The sequence below is a fragment of the Piliocolobus tephrosceles genome, chromosome 19 (assembly GCF_002776525.5).
Source record: "Piliocolobus tephrosceles isolate RC106 chromosome 19, ASM277652v3, whole genome shotgun sequence".
NCBI classification, from domain to species: Eukaryota; Metazoa; Chordata; class Mammalia; order Primates; family Cercopithecidae; genus Piliocolobus; species Piliocolobus tephrosceles.
The window spans coordinates 35,287,749-35,290,291 of NC_045452.1; the positions used below are offsets into that span (position 1 = coordinate 35,287,749).

General features: G+C 50.6%; 1 protein-coding gene across 12 annotated transcripts in view; it reads right to left on the reverse strand.

Annotated features, from left to right (window-relative positions):
• Positions 1 to 2,543, reverse strand: part of TRAPPC10 (trafficking protein particle complex 10) — a 97,403-nt gene that overhangs the window by 43,237 nt on the left and 51,623 nt on the right. The window lies entirely within an intron of this gene.

A 2,543-nucleotide genomic window follows, 5' to 3' on the forward strand; every position in this document is an offset into this window, starting at 1 on the left:
AAAAAAAAAAAAAAAAAAAAAAACTACTGCACGAGAGAGAAAATCACAGCCAGGGGCGGTTCAGACCTGTAATCCCAGCACTTTGGGAGGTAAGCAGGGAGGATCACTTGAGCCCAGGAGTTCCAGACCAGCCTGGGCAACACAGTGAGACTCATCTCTACCAAAAAATTTAAAAATTTAGAAAAAGGGAGAGAAGGCCGGGTGCGGTGGCTCATGCCCGTAATCCCAGCACTCTGGGAGGCCGACGCAGGCGGATCACGAGGTCAGGAGATGGAGACCATCCTGGCTAACACAGGGAAACCCCATCTCTACTAAAAAAAAAAAATACAAAAAATTAGCCAGGTGCGGTGCTGGGCACCTGTAGTCCCAGTTACTTAGGAGGCTGAGGCAGGAGAATAGCGTGAACCTGGGAGGCGGAGTCTGCAGTGAGCCGAGATCGCGCCACTGCACTCCAGCCTGGGCAATAGAGTGAGACTCCATCTCAAAAAAAAAAAAAAAAAAAAAAAAAGAAAGGAAAAAAAGAAAAGAAAAAGGGAGACAAAGAGAAACACTTCTGACGTGAAGTTACTGACGAAGCCCTCTAAGTAAACCGTGTGAATCTCAGTGTTGATCAAACTTGGGAGCAAAGTGTGCAAAAAGGACTGTGTGCACTTCAACACAAGCGACAAGGGAGGCTGTCCTCTGGCCTGGGAATCTGACAGGCACAGCGCATGTAAGGAGGCGCAGCCAGCTGTGTGCATCAGAAGGAGGTGAGGAAACAGGAAGTGGGTTCTTAGAAGGAAAGAGACTGAGAGACTGTGAGAAAGTCATCAGTGGGTGCCACGTCCTTGCCTCAAATCCAGCATTCAGCTTGGGCCACTTCCTCTCACTGGAGACGCAGAACTCAACAGCACAAAGAAGTGCAATAGCTGTGACGAAAAGCAATGGGGGCAGCTTCCACTCAAGGAAAGGCCAAGGAGACAACTGCATTCAGTAAAGCAAAGGGCTCAGAAAATACACCACAGATAAGAGGCTCCTCACACAATACAAAGCCTTGAAAATACCTCAGTGACTTCCTGGCCCTGCAGACGAGCACCTAGAGGAGCCAACAGACCCCGTGTGGCTCCTGTGAACCCCGACGCTCCAAGGAACTCCAGAACCCACACCCTCTATTACTTACACATTTCTCCTTCCAACCACAAGGTAATAACAGACCTACTTCAACCTCCTTCACAAGGGCCATAGGCATTCCAGAACTCAGGAGAACCGCTAGGAAGTCCCTAAGAACCTGCTCCACAGGAGGACAGCCCACGGGAGGAGGTGAGCATGCAGCTCTGCGGGGAGTGAGTGCAGCGCTATGCACTATGCCGCTGCTCCTCCAGGCCTCCACGGCACCTGCGCACGCCCACAGGAGGGCAGCCATGGTGCGGCAAGCACACCAGTGAGCAGCGCCAGAAGAGGAAAAGGGACTGCCATCTCCACGCAGTACCGGACCTCTCTGCTTGGCCTCTCAGATCCGCTTTCCACACCCTGCCGCCCTGTTCTCTGCTGCGGGAGCTGTATGTAACTCACCAGTGGGCTCCCTGGCCTCTAGCTTCCAGAGTGCCTGCAGGAGTTCAGAGGGAAGGGTGGGGGGTGGAGGTGCCCGCTTCCCTTCTGGTGGAGCTGCCTTGGGGCAGTGGCCTCCTCAGTTGCAGGGCATAGTCTCCCCCACCCCACCGCAGGTCAGCCTACTCTGCACTGGCCCCGCCTGGCTGTGGGGATTTTTCTCCTCCCTCTACAGGCTGGTAGTCATGCTATTCCCAGGCAACCTTCTGAAGCTGGAAAAACAACTTGAGATTCTTAAATCCTAGTGTTCATGAATTGGCGGAGACCAGCAATAAAGGGACAGGGTCTGTGCCATCCTCCGAGGTTTCCTACGCCTGTCCCAAAATGGGCAACAGCTCTTTCCAATCAGCCCTCCTGGGGTCGTCTCACTCAGAAGACGTCATGTCTGAATCATTTGGACTTGAATACTTCAATTTTTTCCCCAATCGGCTAGTAAGACAAAAATCTCAACATCGGGCGAAAGCCGGAGGCACACGTGAACAGAGCGCCCGGTTCCAGGAGTGCATGGTCCCCCACAGCCCCTTCCCCAGCCTGCAGTTAGGGCTGAGCAGCCCAAGCAGAGTCTCTCGATCCAGGGGGTTACAGGCAGCCCAGAGTGTCATTTCTAGGTAGAAAATGTTGCCTTTCCTCATTTGCTTCATTAGGCGAAGAAAAAGCGTTTGATAAAAATTTCTAAGTTTCTGAGTTTGTGACTTGGGCTAGGTACTAATGAGCTCAGCTCTGAAATAAGAACTTCTCCTTTTGAAATTAACTAAAATATATTTATCTTCATTAATTAAATTTAAATCTCTTAAAATTATTTCAAACCAAGCACACAAAAATAAGTTCCTACATTATGAAACACCATCCCCATCAATGGCTTATACTCTTCAGACCTAATCACTTCCAGACTCTGCTTTCTTGATTACAAAACAGCATCAGACCACTCACTCAGGAGACCTTAACCAGGGGATGGG